Source organism: Hyperolius riggenbachi, chromosome 12, assembly GCF_040937935.1.
Source record: "Hyperolius riggenbachi isolate aHypRig1 chromosome 12, aHypRig1.pri, whole genome shotgun sequence".
NCBI lineage: Eukaryota > Metazoa > Chordata > Amphibia > Anura > Hyperoliidae > Hyperolius > Hyperolius riggenbachi.
Genome location: NC_090657.1, coordinates 109137360 through 109153046, shown reverse-complemented (window position 1 = coordinate 109153046; position 15687 = coordinate 109137360). Strand labels below are relative to the sequence as shown.

The window sequence follows — 15687 nt, the reverse complement described above, 5'->3', positions numbered from 1 at the left end:
GAGACAAATGAGGAAAATTTGAATGCAAATTAATGCAGTTGAAAAATGGACCAATCTTATCCTGTCAAGGTAGATTTTGATTAGTTTGGTTTCGAACTGCATGAGCTTGCACCAAAGTGGCCATAACAAATGCTGGGGAAAGGTAGTAGCCAGGAAGTGTGGGGGTGGAGTTGGGGAAGAGAATGCTTTTGACATGAAGGGAAATCTTTTCGTCTTTAGGGCTGGTTCACACAGACGCTTTCCCGGCATTTAACACAACGTTTTAGACGCTACATGTTTCAGGATCTATCGCCTCGTTTAAGTGAATGGGAGCGTTCAGGACAAGCTTTTGCAGGCTTTCATGAAAGCCTGGCAGTAGATCCCAGCATTGTGCCTCGTTTTGAAAGCAACATGCAGCTTTTAGAGGCAGTAAACGCTGTGAAACCAGTGTAGGAACCTGAACCGCTAGCCTTTAAAGAGGAACTGTAACGACAAAACGTCCCCTGGAGGGTACTCACCTCGGGTGGGGGAAGCCTCCGGATCCTAATGAGGCTTCCCACGCCGTCCTCCATCCCTCAGGGGTCTCGCTGCAGCCCTCCGTGCAGCGGTGACGTCAATATTTACCTTCCCGGCTCCTGCGCAGGCGCTCTGACGGCTGTCGGCTCCGAAGTAGGCGGAAATACCCGATCGCCGTCGCATCTGCTCTACTGCGCAGGCGCAAGTTTCCGGCGCCTGCGCAGTAGAGCGGACCCGACGGAGATCGGGTATTTCCGTGCCGAAAGCAGCCACAGCGCCCCCGCTGGAGCTAGCAAAGGTGAATATTGAATCTACAGTCGGGTCTGTCGTCGGCTGTTCGGAGGGCTGCAGCGAGCCCCCCGTGGGACAGAGGACGGCGTGGGAAGCCTCATAAGGATCCGGAGGCTTCCCCACACCCCGAGGTGAGTACCCCCCAGGGGAGGTTTTTGATGTTACAGAGTCTCTTTAACCAGCTGAGCGGTCTGGACGAGCTCAGCTCGTCCAGTACCGCCGGAGCCTGCCGCTCAGGCCCTGCTGGGCCGATTTGGCTCAAATAAAAAGCAGCACACGCAGCCGGCACTTTGCCAGCCGCGTGTGCTGCCTGATTGCCGCTGCAGTGCGGCGATCCGCCGCATGCAGCGGCGAAAGAGGGTCCCCCCAGCCGCCTGAGCCCAGCGTAGCCGGAACAAAAAGTTCCGGCCAGCGCTAAGGGCTGGATCAGAGGCGGCTGACGTCAGGACGTCGGCTGACGTCCATGACGTCACTCCGCTCGTCGCCATGGCGACGAGGTAAGCGAAACAAGGAAGGCTGCTCATTGCGGCCTTCCTTGTTTATTCTGGGCGCCGGAGGCGATCGGAAGATCGCCTCCGGAGCGCCCTCTAGTGGGCTTTCATGCAGCCAACTTTCAGTTGGCTGCATGAAATAGTTTTTTTTTATTAAAAAAAACCCCTCCCGCAGCCTCCCTGGCGATCTTAATAGAACGCCAGGGTGGTTAAGGCTATACAAAAGCATTTAACTGCTCCCTAGGACTGCCTAACACAGAGTGGTGGGCAGAAATTAGCATGGAATGCGCGCATTACCCGCTGAGTTACAGAGCCCCACTCCGTAAACAGCCTGCCAGCGGTGCTGTTAGGGGAAAAAAAACATTGTTTTCGTTTGTACAGCGCTGCGATCTAGCGCAGTGCTAGTGCTGTACAGGGGACGGCTTTGTCACTTAGCTGTCCCCTGGAGTGGCTCACAATCTGATCCCTTTTATAGGCTGATGCCTATGAGAGGTGATCATAATGGTGGATCTCGGGGCAGAGGGAGGGAAGGTGGGTGGGCTAAAATAAAAAAAATAAAAATAGCACTTTTTATTTATAAAAATATAACAAAAAATTTTATTAAAAAAATCACAGCAGCATTCAGATCCCACCAACAGAAAGCTCTGTTGGTGGTCAGAAAAGGAAGTAAATTCATTTGGCTGCTAAGTTGTATGGCTGAGTAATAATTAAAGCTGCAGGGTGCAGAATTGTAAAAAAATTGCCTGGTCACTAGGGGGGTGTAAACCTGTGGTCCAAAAGAGGTTAAAAGCTAGCGCCGGAATGTGAACGCTGTGCCGAGCAAAAGCTCAGCATGTTTGTCTGAACCAGCCCTTAATACTTAAAGAGACTCTGTAACAAAATTTTCATCCTTATTTCTTCTATCCTATAAGTTTTTATGCCTGTTCTAATGTGGCCTGGCTTAATGCAGCCTTTCCTACTTGCACAGTGGCTGTATTATCTCTGTTATATGATCTAATCTTCTCTCCTCTGACGGGTTTGTTGACTCAGGCACTCAGGCTGGAATGTGCAGGGCTGCTTGCGATTGGATAGAAGCTATACACACCCTCTCCAGGCCCCCTGCAAGCTCTGTATAACTCACACACTCTGCTTATGTGAGCCTATCACAAGCTTTTAGCAGCCATGTCTTTTGTTTGTAAACACTGCCTAAAACTGGCAATTACAAGCCAGGTTTGCAGCAGAGAGTGGCAGAAACAGCACAGAGGGGCCCAGGAGAACATAATGAATCGAATGGTATGCTTTTTATTGTAAGAATTTTAGAGTACAGATTCTCTTTAACTACTTTACCACCACCAGATAGAGTATCTACGCCCCTGTGTTTACACAAATATAAACAAATACAGTTGATTCTGTTTCTATTTTTAAAACACACCAACTCTGTTTCTCCATCTTGTGGACAAAAAGTAAAACCACATCCAAATACCCTATTATACACCTTCCCATAGAAAAATGAAATCGATTTTCATTATTTTTTAAAACCCTTGGAATTTAACGGAACTGTCGCGAAAATCTTAAAATTTAAAACACATACAAAAAAGAAGTACATTTCTTCCAGAGTAAAATGAGCCATAAATTACTTTTCTCCTATGTAGCTGTTACTTACAGCAGGTAGTAGAAATCTGACATTACCTACAGGTTTTGGGCTAGTCCATCTCTCCATAGGGGATTCCCAGCATGGCCTTTATTCTATAAAGACATTCCCTGAAAAAGATTTATAGGCCAGCCTCCCTGCTCGCTGAACACTATTTTTGCAGTTTGACGGAGCAACTGCTATTAACTAAGTGCTTTTAAAAATAAAGAAAACCCTGAGAACCCCCCTATGTGAAGATAGGATAGTCCAAAATCTGTCGGTAATGACAGATTTCTACTACTTACTGTAAGTGCCAGCAACATAGAAGAAAAGTAATTTATGGCTCATTTTAACCTGGGAGAAATGTATGGTACTTCTTATTTATATGTTTTTAAATTTTAAGATTTTTGCAACAGTTCCTCTTTGAGGACAAAGAGTATTATTAGAATGGAGCATACTCTATGGAAGAATTTTTAAAAAATGTTTTTTTACAGTTTTTTTTTTTATTTAATTTAATTTTAATTTATTTTTTAGGGTTTTCTAGGACATGGAGGGAGGATAGTTGTTTTTTTTTTTTTTTTATACATCAGGAAGAGGGGTAGAAGGAAATTGTGGGTCATAAAGAAGTTTTCTTTTTCTTTTTTTAAATACATGGAGAGGGGTTAGTTTAGACAAAGAGGGAGAATGGTGGTCAATGTTAGGGTTTGTTTTGGATAGGATTTGGGGGGGTCTATTTGAAGGCTTTTGCTGGCAATCAAAACAACAAGCGAGAGTGAGCTATAAAAAGACTTACTCACACTGAGGGCTAGTACACAATGCTCATTAGCTTTGCAGAATAATTCTGCATGTATGTATTGTACTGACTGTAAATTTATTTTCCATGACTTGGGGCCCCTAAGAAAATATTGTCCCTAGGCAGTTGCTCAGCTTTCCCTACAGATGCACAGGCCCAGCATGTAGGTGTAATGCTGGGGGGGTCATACTTTCCGACCACCCAGCACAACAAGGCTAAGAGCTGGATAATGGAAGAGGCTACACAGGCTGCCCAGAGCAACTGCAACTCTGGGCTTCCGATATCACTACAAATAAGATACAATGGCAACGCAGTGCGCTGCTCTTGCGATAGCAAGCATTCAGACAGATACAAGACAGGATTGTAGATTGCAGCGTAACTAGTAGCAACCGCAGCTCACAATCACGTCCACAGAATGTGAGCAAGCAGGCTAACAAAAGTCACCAGCAAGCATCCACACAGGCAAGACTACAGGAAAGAACGTAACTAATAGCAACACAACTATGCTAGCTAAGCATGGGTGATCACGATAAGCGCAACCTACCGAAACGTGCTAAACACTGACTAGCTTAACACAGGATATTAACAGTTCGAGTACGTATATATCAGCGGCACTGATATATCACCGTAACACGAATACAAGGAAAATAACAAACGCTGACTAGAATATGTATATATTGGTGATGAACCAATATATAACATATGCAAGGGAGACTATCTAGATCTGGAGCTATACAGTGAACTAAGCTAGGCAATACAAACAATACAAAATCTCTGCACTAGAAAAGAGTACGTATATATGTCCCCGTGGGAAATATATAATCGTAGCTCCACAAGATAACTGTGCTAGAAAGTAGCAAGACAAGGAAATATTATTCACAGTATCAAAGGACCCAGTAACAGCTTAGACAGAGCTGAAACTATGACGGGCAAGGTCTAAAAGGGGAGGCAGACTTTTATGCTGGCATCAGCCAATGGATGCAAGCATGCAAATCTCCACACAGCTGAATGGTAATCATTTAATCGTGAGCTGGCTTGATTACCATTTGCTAGCTGAAAGACTATCATAACAAATGCATGCAGTACTATGCAACAATATGCATGCAGGAAATCCAGGGCTATCTGGCTGCAGCTCAGCTGTAGCAAGCAATTGGTGGAATGATGACAGCATCCTGAGCTGCCCAGAACTGCAGAGCAATTGCAAATGACAATGGGCTCTATTCATAAAACATTTGCGGAAAAATAAATCTTGGAGGGAAAACACTGCATCGGTATTTTAGACTTTTGTGTGCGAATTCATAAAAAAGTTTACACTTGCGATAAAAGGTCGGGGAATTCCCGCACTAAACTAGCGGTGCTGGCTGAGTTGATCCATTTTCCCTGTGCAGAGACAGAGTTACTATAAAGGAGGCAGCCCCAATTTCCCTTTAGATGTGCATTTTTTTTAAAAACTGCCTCTCCTTGCCTTGAATCTTCTCTGAATCTGTTTATTAGTCTTTCTAAACAATCTATTTAATTGCCAAAGTGTGAGAAAGCGCGGAAAAGCCGCCGCGAGTACTCAGAGTAAGGCGGCTGATTCCGCGTTCAACATGGCAGCTTGCGCGCAGGGACCTGCATTCACTGGCCTGCCGGAACGCGGAGAAACCGCTGCATGCCCAGAGAACAGGGCGGCGGATTCCGCGTCCGACGCGGCGGTTTGCACACATAGGCCTACCTCTCTCAGTACTGCTGAATGCGGAGAAAACGCCGCACGCTCAGACAGCGGTGCGGCGGATTCCGCATCCAAAACAGCAGAGGCATTACAACACATGTCTGGTGTGGCTGGGACTGATAGTCCACACTGGTTCAGAAGGACGCGTGTGCGCGCGGAGAGGCAGAGCATTTATGACAGCCAAAGGGGTGTCAGCTGACCAGGCCGGTCAGCTGACAATTCTTTCAGTTCTCATAGGTCCAGCACTTAGGGGAGGCGCAGGAGAGCGCTGGTGTATATATACTGAGTGTTGGTCATTCCTCTGGTGTTTGGCGTTGCGATCACTACGTGGTAGCACTCAGACCCTGTCAGTATCTGTGTTACTTTAGACCAGTTTCTTAGGTGTTGATGATCAAGGAGCTCACACCTTAGTCTAGGAATTGTTGATTATTTGTTATGACCTTCTGCTTCCCTGACCATTCTTCTGATCTCTGATTTTGTACCTTTGTCATTCTGATACTCTGTTGCTGAACTCGGCTAGTCTCAAGATTCTGCATCTGTCTCCTGTTTTTCTGTACTTTATCTGTCCGTGTGTTGACGACCTGGCCTGTCCGACCTCGAGAACTATCTCACCCGTTGAGAGACAGTTCACAGATCTGTCAGTGACACTCCCTCATTGGTGTCACTCACGTTCTGTCCTTCCCACTCTCGGCCTGACTCCTCCCTGCGGGGAGTTCAGACCAACGGAAGGAACTTGCTGCAGAGCAATACTTCTTATTGCTCTAACACCTGATATCCAGGTGCGGTCCTCAAAGTATTACTGTTGCACAAAAACACTCTCATCCCTCAGGTGTCCAAAGGTTAGTGATATATCTGATTATCGGTGATACTGCAGATCATCAATAATCGGGTATATATCTGCATTCTCGGTGATACTGCAGATCACCGGTAATCAGATCCTCTCTGTGTTACACCGATCGTTACAGAACGCCAGACCAAAAAACAAATGGACGCACACAGCCGTCTGGGCACACTTGCCACTTCGGTGGATAACATCAACCAAGTACTGGGTGGCCATCAGACTTTAATAGACGCATTGTCTGAATCCGTACGAACCCTCCAGACAGCTGTAGATGAAGTGCGATCCCCTCCTAGCACAGACATACGTATGCCTGTACCTGAAAAATTTTCTGGTCACAGATCTGGCTTTCAAAATTTTAGGAGTAGAGTGTTGTCATACTTTGAGTTGAGACCTAGATCTTCAGGAACCATGACCCAAAGGGTCACATTTATTAAAACTTTGTTGTCAGGCGATTCTCAGACCTGGGCATACAGTCTACCCACCGGAGATTTAGCTTTAACCTCCGTAGATTAATTTTTTAAAGCTATGGCAGTAATTTACGACGATCCAGACATTGCCTCGACTTCTGAGCGGAAGCTCAAGTTGTTGCGTCAAGGCAAGAGTCCGGTTGAGGAGTATGCTACCGAATTTAGGAGGTGGTCAGTTTCAGCCAGGTAGGACACCTATGCCCTTTTAGACTGTTTCTTATCAGGATTATCAGATGAGGTCTCAGACCTTATGTTAAGTCAGCCAGAACCCAAAACCGTCGATGAGGCCATTTCCTCGGCCATCAGGATTGATCGCAGATTACGCTATCAAAGGCAGACCCGGGGTAGGAACAGTGTTAAAATGGTGTTCTACGCTGCGCCTCCTGTGACTCCATCTCCTCCCGTTTCACCTCCACCCGAGCCAATGCAGATTGGTCGGTCTAGACTGTCTCAAGTGGAGCGGAGACGCAGGATTTCTGAGCAATTGTGTCTTTATTGTGCAGAGGGGGATCATAGAGTACGAAATTGCCCTAAGAAGTCGAGAAATGCTACTGCCTAGGAGTAGTTGGGGGTAATACCCTAGGCGTACAGCTTTTACCCCTAGAGGATAAGCGGTTACTTCTTCCTTGTATGATTACATGGGAGGATAAATCTGAAGTCTCTGAGGTCTTCATTGATTCAGGCTCAGCGGCTAATTTTATGGATTACGAATTTGCAAAAAAATTGGGTATTCCGCTCACCCCGGTAAAACCACCCCTCCAGGTTACGGCAGTGGATGATTCACCACTGCAGCGTAACCATCCTCTGTCCCAGACACCAAAGGTGGAAGTCACTATAGGGGTGCTGCATAGAGAGAAATTGCAGTTTTTCGTGTTGCGCATGACATCCTCCACAGTCATCCTTGGCATGCCGTGGTTACACCTTCACTCCCCTCAGATAAATTTGGGCCACTGGTCAGCTAACGAGCTGGTCGGCCCACTGTTTTCGGCATTGTTTAGTGAAGGTGACCTTAGGCCAGACCAGGATTCATGTGGAGGGAGTTCAGGAACAATATGCTGAGTTTTCGGACGTGTTTTGTCCCAAAGCTGCCGATAAACTGCCTCCACATCGCCCTTTCGATTGCCCCATTGATCTCCGATCGGGTTGTATGCCCCCTAGAGGTCATCTCTACAATTTGTCTGGGCCAGAAAAGGTGGCCATGCAAGAATACATCCGTGAAAACTTAGCTAAGGGATTAATTCGCCCTTCCCGGTCGCCTGCCGGAGCAGGTTTTCTCGTACCAGACCCCCATTTGCTTGTGCTCCTGTTTGATTGCCTGAGGAAGCGGGGTAATCCCGTGAAACGCGTAGCACCTGGGAGTACCAATAAATTGTTGTGTTTCTGACTGAACATTAAGTCTTATATTGGTTCTTGGTTTTTATGGGTGGTGAGCATGTCTCCCCCCATTTTTTAACCTTCGTTGTGTTTTTACTCTTTTTGGCGCCTCTGGTCCTTATCCTCATCACAAAGCTATCCACCAATGGTGGCAAGGATTCTTCCTAATTTCCTTCTACAGAGAGCGACATCTTATACCTGAGTGGGGTCAGGTTACAATTCTCCCCACCGGCACATGGAGTGGTTGACTAGGGGCAACCCATGTTTGTGAGTATAACTCTTTTAAACAATTTTGTCATTTCTATCCAAAAATACCGCACCATTTGGGCTCTCGGTCTTTTGTTTTCTGTTTCTGAAGGGCCAGAAAAGGTGGCTATGCAAGAATACATCCGTGAAAACTTAGCTAAGGGATTCATTCGCCCTTCCCGGTCGCCTGCCGGAGCAGGTTTCTTTTTTGTAAAAAAAAGAAAGACGGAGGCCTTCGGCCATGCATTGATTACTGGGGACGGAATAAGATCACAGTCAAAAATCGTTACCCGTTACCTTTGATAGGCGATTTATTCACCCAAGTCACCAATGCTAAGATTTTTTCAAAATTGGATTTGAGGGGTGCATACAACCTGGTGCGGATCAGAGAGGGTGATGAATGGAAGACGGCCTTCAACACACCCGACGGGCATTATGAGTACCTGGTGATGCCCTTCGGGTTGTGTAACGCCCCGGCCGTCTTTCAGGAACTCATCAATGAAGTTTTCAGGGAGGTGTTGGGTAGATTTGTTTTAATATACCTGGATGATATACTAATCTTTTCAGACAACCTCTCTGAGCACAGGTCTCATGTCAAATTCGTGCTGCACAGGCTTAGACAAAACAGACTTTATGCCAAATTGGAGAAATGCATTTTTTAGGTGACATCTGTCGCTTTTCTGGGATACATAATTTCCACCTCGGGCCTTTCTATGGATCTCGCCAAAGTCTCTGCTGTCCTGGAATGGCCTCAGCCAGTAGGACTCAAATCCCTTCAGAGATTTTTAGGATTTGCTAATTACTACAGAAGGTTCATAAAGGGGTACTCCACAGTTGTAGCACCCCTCACCAGTCTCACAAAGAAAGGGGCAGATACCAACCACTGGTCCCCCGAAGCCCTGGCTGCTTTCTCCACTTTGAAAGAACTGTTTTGCTCTGCACCCATTTTGAGACACGTAGACCCCTCCTATCCATTTATTGTAGAGGTTAATGCCTCTGAAGTCGGGGTAGGGGCTGTGCTGTCTCAACGCTCTGGGCTGCAGGGAAGGTTACACCTGTGTGCCTATTTTTCTCGGAGGTTTTCACCGGCAGAGAAAAACTACGATATAGGCAACAGGGAGCTCCTGGCCATTAAATTGGCCTTTGAGGAATGGCGTCATTGGCTAGAAGGAGCACAACATACGATTACAGTTTACACTGATCACAAAAATTTGGAATACATTGAGGGGGCTAAGAGATTGAGTCCCCGACAGGCTCGGTGGTCACTGTTTTTCTCGAGATTTAGATTTGTAATTGCGTATACTCCAGGGAGTAAAAACATCAAGGCGGATGCCTTGTCCAGATGTTTTGAGCCAGAGACAGCACAGCCCTCAGACCCAAAGACCATTGTCCCACAGAGAGTAGTGCTGGGAGTCACAGAAACCTGGAAAGACTGGACGGAGACTTTAAGTCCATTCCAGCAGGATGTCCCTGAGGGTAAGCCTGAAGGGGTTATGTTTATACCACTGCCATTTCGCCTCCAGATTTTGCAATTGTTCCACTCGCACAAGAATGCTGGGCATCCGGGGGCTTCCAGAACACAAGACTTGGTTGCTAGGTGTGCTTGGTGGCCTTCTCTGGCAACAGACTGCAAGGAGTATGTTAGAGAGTGTGCAGTGTGTGCTAAAAGCAAACCCTCCCGTCTGGCACCTGTGGGAACGTTGCAGCCTTTGCCCACCCCGAGTGAACCGTGGACCCATTTGTCCATGGATTTTGTGGGTGAGCTTCCGAGGTCTGAAGGCATGTCGGTCATTTGGGTGGTAGTCGACCGTTTCAGTAAAATGGCCCATTTTGTGCCCTTGAAAGGACTCCCCTCGGCCCAGGAGTTGGCCGATCTTTTCATCATCCACTTTTTCCAACTGCATGGCATTCCGGAAAACATAGTGTCAGATCGGGGAGTCCAATTTGTTTCTAGATTTTGGAGGGCATTTTGTCATCAAATGGGCATGGAACTGTCATTTTCGTCGGGCTACCACCCACAGACAAATGGTCAGACGGAGAGGGTTAATCAGTCTTTGGAACAGTTTTTAACCACTTGAGGACCTAGGGCTTTCTACCCCTTAAGGACCGGCCACTTTTTTTCCATTCAGACCACTGCAACTTTCACGGTTTATTGCTCGCTCATACAACCTACCACCTAAATGAATTTGGCTCCTTTTCTTGTCACTAATAAAGCTTTCTTTTGGTGCTATTTGATTGCTCCTGCGATTTTTACTTTTTATTATATTCAGCAAAAAAGACATGAATTTTGGCAAAAAAATGATTTTTTTAACTTTCTGTGCTGACAGTTTTTAAATAAAGTAAAATTTCTGTATACATGCAGCGCGAAAAATGTGGACAAACATGTTTTGGATAAAAAAAAACCCATTCAGCGTATATTTATTGGTTTGGGTAAAAATTATGGCGTTTACAAACTATGGTGCAAAAAGTGAATTTTCCCATTTTCAAGCATCTATGACTTTTCTGACCCCCTGTCATGTTTCATGAGGGGCTAGAATTCCAGGATAGTATAAATACCCCCCAAATGACCCCATTTTGGAAAGAAGACATCCCAAAGTATTCACTGAGAGGCATAGTGAGTTCATAGAAGATACTATTTTTTGTCACAAGTAAGCGGAAAATGACACTTTGTGAGAAAAAGAAAAAAAAAAAAAAAGTTTCCATTTCTTCTAACTTGCACCAAAAAAAATGAAATCTGCCACAGACTCACCATGCCCCTCTCTGAATACCTTGAAGGGTCTACTTTCCAAAATGGCGTCATTTGTGGGGTGTGTTTACTGTCCTGACATTTTGGGGGGTGCTAAATTGTAAGCACCCCTGTAAAGCCTAAAGGTGCTCATTGGACTTTGGACCCCTTAGCGCAGTTGGGCTGCAAAAAAGTGCCACACATGTGGTATTGCCGTACTCAGGAGAAGTAGTATAATGTGTTTTGGGGTGTATTTTTACACATACCCATGCTGGGTGGGAGAAATACCTCTGTAAATGGACAATTGTGTGTAAAAAAATCAAAAGATTGTCATTTACAGAGGTATTTCTCCCACCCAGCATGGGTATGTGTAAAAATACACCCCAAAACACATTGTACTACTTCTCCCGAGTACGGCGATGCCACATGTGTGGCACTTTTTTGCACCCTAACTGCGCTAAAGGGCCCAAAGTCCAATGAGTACCTTTAGGATTTCACAGGTCATTTTGCGGAATTTGATTTCCAGACTACTCCTCACGGTTTAGGGCCCCTAAAATGCCAGGGCAGTATAGGAACCCCACAAATGACCCCATTTTAGAAAGAAGACACCCCAAGGTATTCCGTTAGGAGTATGGTGAGTTCATAGAAGATTTTATTTTTTGTCACAAGTTAGCGGAAAATTGATTTTTATTGTTTTTTTCACAAAGTGTCATTTTCCACTAACTTGTGACAAAAAATAAAATCTTCTATGAACTCACCATACTCCTAACGGAATACCTTGGGGTGTCTTCTTTCTAAAATGGGGTCATTTGTGGGGTTCCTATACTGCCCTGGCATTTTAGGGGCCCTAAACCGTGAGGAGTAGTCTGGAAATCAAATTCCGCAAAATGACCTGTGAAATCCTAAAGGTACTCATTGGACTTTGGGCCCTTTAGCGCAGTTAGGGTGCAAAAAAGTGCCACACATGTGGTATCCCCGTACTCGGGAGAAGTAGTACAATGTGTTTTGGGGTGTATTTTTACACATACCCATGCTGGGTGGGAGAAATACCTCTGTAAATGACAATCTTTTGATTTTTTTACACACAATTGTCCATTTACAGAGGTATTTCTCCCACCCAGCATGGGTATGTGTAAAAATACACCCCAAAACACATTGTACTACTTCTCCCGAGTACGGCAATACCACATGTGTGGCACTTTTTTGCACCCTAACTGCGCTAAAGGGCCCAAAGTCCAATGAGTACCTTTAGGATTTCACAGGTCATTTTGCGGAATTTGATTTCCAGACTACTCCTCACGGTTTAGGGCCCCTAAAATGCCAGGGCAGTATAGGAACCCCACAAATGACCCCATTTTAGAAAGAAGACACCCCAAGGTATTCCGTTAGGAGTATGGTGAGTTCATAGAAGATTTTATTTTTTGTCACAAGTTATCGGAAAATTGATTTTTATTGTTTTTTTCACAAAGTGTCATTTTCCACTAACTTGTGACAAAAAATAAAATCTTCTATGAACTCACCATACTCCTAATGGAATACCTTGGGGTGTCTTCTTTCTAAAATGGGGTCATTTGTGGGGTTCCTATACTGCCCTGGCATTTTAGGGGCCCTAAACCGTGAGGAGTAGTCTGGAAATCAAATTCCGCAAAATGACCTGTGAAATCCTAAAGGTACTCATTGGACTTTGGGCCCTTTTAGCGCAGTTAGGGTGCAAAAAAGTGCCACACATGTGGTATTGCCGTACTCGGGAGAAGTAGTACAATGTGTTTTGGGGTGTATTTTTACACATACCCATGCTGGGTGTGAGAAATATCTCTGTAAATGGACAATTGTGTGTAAAAAAATCAAAAGATTGTCATTTACAGAGGTATTTCTCCCACCCAGCATGGGTATGTGTAAAAATACACCCCAAAACACATTGTACTACTTCTCCCGAGTACGGCGATACCACATGTGTGGCACTTTTTTGTACCCTAACTGCGCTAAGGGGCCCAGAGTCCAATGAGTACCTTTAGGCTTTACAGGGGTGCTCACAATTTAGCACCCCGCCCACTTGCCAGGACAGTTAACAAACCCCACAAATGACCCCATTTTGGAAAGAATACACAACAAGGTATTCCGTGAGGGTAATGGTGAGGTCATTGAAAATCTTATTTTTTGTCACAAGTAAACGGAAAATGACACTTTGTTAGAAAAAAAAATAAAAAAAAAATTCTGCTAACTTGTGACAAAAACTAAAATCTTTTATGAACTCACCGTGCACCTCACATAATACTTTAGGGTGTCCTCTTTCCAAAATGGGGTAATTTGTGAAGTCTGTCCTGGCATTTTAGGGTCTCTGCAATCATTACATGTATGGCCAGTATTAGGAGTTTCTGCTATACTCCTTATATTGGGTATACGGGTAATGCACTCTGGGCTGAAAGGAAAAATGAACGGCAAACATACCTTGCTCCACATCAATGGCAGATCTTCCTCCACATCAATGGCAGTGATAACCTCAGGAGAGAGACACCCCGTGCCACCCTGCACTCAGGGTGAGCCACCAACTTATGTGACTGGGCCTCAGAACTTTAGTATACAGCATTATGCCTGTAGGATACAGCAATATGCCTGCCAATAGAGATGACTCTGTGTGGCATTAAAGCATCATCATAGGCCCAAATCACATATAAACCGGGGGTGTCCACACTCAAGGGAAATTCAAACATGCCGTCTTATATCGCCAACCCAGGACAGATCAGCAATATCAAGCATGGAAACCGATCCTTCTTGCCACTTTTATGCTTACCCGTTTGGTTTTCAAGCTTACCTCTCCTCTCCCTGCGACAATGTGCGAAAGACCACTGAGTGTGTGCCTACTCCTGTGTCTGGAGTTCCCTAGGTTCTAATAGTGTACCTGCTCGTGGTACCTCTCAAAACACGGCACTACACATAGGCCAGGCTGGTCAGGACAGCGGGGACAATAATAAACGGTGTCAGTCCTTGTTCCAGCCCTGCTGCAGACACGGCAACGTTTTCTTCGGATGCGTTGACCTGGGGCACACGGAAGCTGATAGGCGTAATGCCTTCCATGCAGTCGGCTAGTTGCATCTGGGGGGGGGGGGGGCCTGGCACCTCCTGGATACAGGATGTCCAGAACGATCTGTTCCTGAAATTGAAGGAAAGATCCAGTTCTCCCAGCCTTACTGTAGAGAACAAAGCTGTTGTAAACTGCCAATTAAATCAGATAAAAAGACACTTTCTTATACCAGCGTCTTGTTTTCCGGGAAATTAAATAGGGCGCTAACCTCTGGTCATTGAAGTCCACCCCTCCCATGTTGACATTATATTCGTGGACGACAAGGGGCTTTTCAATGACCTTAGTTGCCCGTTGAATTTGGACTGTCGTGTCTGTGTGAATGGTGGACAGAAAGTAAACGTCCCTCTTGTCCCTCCATTTCACCGCGAGCAGGTCTTCAGTACGCAAGGCGGCCCTCTGCCCCCGTTGAAGTCTGGTGGTAACGAGCCATTGGGAGAAGCCCTGGCGACTAGGCCGCGCAGTGCCACAGCATCGGATTCCTTCTAACTTTAAGTGCTGAAAGAGGGCCACACTTGTGTAATAATTGTCCACAAAAAGATGGTACCCCTTCTGGAACAAGGGTGACACCAAGTCCCACACAACCTTTCCTACTGCTCCCCAGGTAGTCAGGGCATCCGACCGGCTCCAATTTTGAGTCTTTTCCCTCATAGACCCTAAAACGACATGTATAGCCTGTGGCCCTTTCACAGAGCTTATACAGTTTCACCCCATACCGGGCGCGCTTGCTTGGGATGTACTGTTTGATGCCAAGGCGCCCGGTAAAGCGTAAGAGGGACTCGTCTACGCAGATGTTCTGTTCAGGGATATAAGCATCTGCAAATGTTGATGACAGGTGGTCTATGAGGGGCCGAATTTTGTGGAGCCGGTCATAAGCAGGGTGGCCCTTTTCATGACAGGTTTTGTCGTCGTTGAAGTGCAGGAAGGACTCAAATCGTGTCCTGGACATGGCAGCAGGGTACAAGGGAACATGATTTACTGGGTTCGTAGACCAATACGACCGCAGTACATTCTGTTTCATTAGTCCCAAGTGAAGGATAAGGGCCAAAAAGATTTTAATGTCGGAAACTTGGACTGGTTTCCACCCGAAAGGCTGGGCATACATGCTCTCCGGGTGCTCGGTGATGAATTGTGTGGCTTTACGGTTGGTCTCAACCACAATTCAGTCCAGGAGAACCTGGGTGATGAACAGCTGCAAAAAGTCTAGGGCCGTTCCTAGATGAGCTGTCGCCACCTGGACTCCAGACTGGGCGGTGAAAGGGGGCACTACGGGTGCGGCGGAATCAGGGGATTGCCAATCTGGTTGTGCCAGCACCTCTGGGAGTCTATGGGTACTACGGGCCCGTCTTCTTATTGGTGGCTGCGATGGGGGTACTACTGCACTTGCCACCGTACCAGTTTCAACTTCCATGCTGACGCTCACCACTTCGCCAGGGTCTACGGAAGCACTGGCACTAAGTCCAGGAGATGCTGCGCTGCTGGTGCCTGCCTCACCAAGAAAACTATCATCAGCGCTAGCACCACCCTGCTGCCCTTGAGGCGGATCCTGCGCCACCTGCGGTCTA

General features: G+C 46.1%; 1 protein-coding gene across 6 annotated transcripts in view; it reads left to right on the top strand.

Moving 5' to 3' along the window:
* SRCIN1 (SRC kinase signaling inhibitor 1) overlaps positions 1–15687 on the top strand; it is a 1481450-nt gene that overhangs the window by 486633 nt on the left and 979130 nt on the right. The window lies entirely within an intron of this gene.